The sequence below is a fragment of the Gavialis gangeticus genome, unplaced genomic scaffold (assembly GCF_001723915.1).
Source record: "Gavialis gangeticus isolate Ggan-Ray unplaced genomic scaffold, GavGan_comp1, whole genome shotgun sequence".
In the NCBI taxonomy this organism is placed as follows: Eukaryota; Metazoa; Chordata; order Crocodylia; family Gavialidae; genus Gavialis; species Gavialis gangeticus.
The window spans coordinates 25,949,898-25,950,933 of NW_017729027.1; positions in this window are offsets into that span (position 1 = coordinate 25,949,898).

The window sequence follows — 1,036 nt, forward strand, 5'->3', positions numbered from 1 at the left end:
TGCCAGCTCCAGGCTTATCCATCCAGGCTGAGAAGCAGTAGCTGGACAGAAACTGCTGCTCAGCATGGGGGAAAGGGGCCTCCTCCCCTGTCCCAGCTGCCTGCAGTGGGTTGGCTCAGGATTGAGAGAGTGGTCGGGCTAAAAAGGTAAGAAAGATTTATTGATCTAATAAATACATAATTACGTAAAGCTTAATAACACAACAAAGACAGATGGTAAATCTCCAAGTTGGTAATTTATCAACAGTCCCCTTTTATGCCTGGTATATGACAAGCCTCTCGAAATCCAGCAAAGTCAGACACCCCTAATTTACGCTGTCCAAAGGGGTACCAGGAAGGATCCTATTATTCAGTCTTTGGGCTTCTCAGGACCCACTGCATCTAGGTCTGCGGCTTCTCTTTCACAATGATAGTTTCCTTTACCACGTTGCACTTTCCTTCAGCTGATTTCCAGATGTGTCAGCAAATTTATAGATTTTTTCGAGCTAGCTGTTGGCTTGCAGCCAGTTATAGTTCTAAACTACAAACTTTCCTTATATGACTAACCAATAGCAGTACAAGCTGTTGCATTTTCCTTATATGATAAATTTCAGCTGCGCCATTGCTAATGAAGCTGGCTTTAAGCTATGGCAAAATGTATTAACAAAATACAGAAAATGCTAAACCACAACAGCTTCCTTTTACACTCTTTCTTGTAGCTATAAGCATTTTGCAACGTATAGGTAAGCAGCAGAAAACCAGGTTTAACCCTCTGAATGCTGGTTTAGCTGTCACAGGATGCCTCAGCAAGCATTTTTTCAAGCAGACACAAGTTTGCTGTCAAGAGACATGACCACATCACTGCCACACTCCCCCTTGCCATCGCTGGGCAGTTTTTGATGCGGCTGCCTGGAACCTGTGCCTCGCTGCGCTGTGCCAGGTTGCCCTGCAGCTCCATCATCACTGACTCTGGGCTGCCCAGTATGGCAGTGGCGATAGTATGGAGCTGCTGCAGGGAAGCTCACAGATGGTGGTGATGGAGCTGCAAGGCAGCCAAG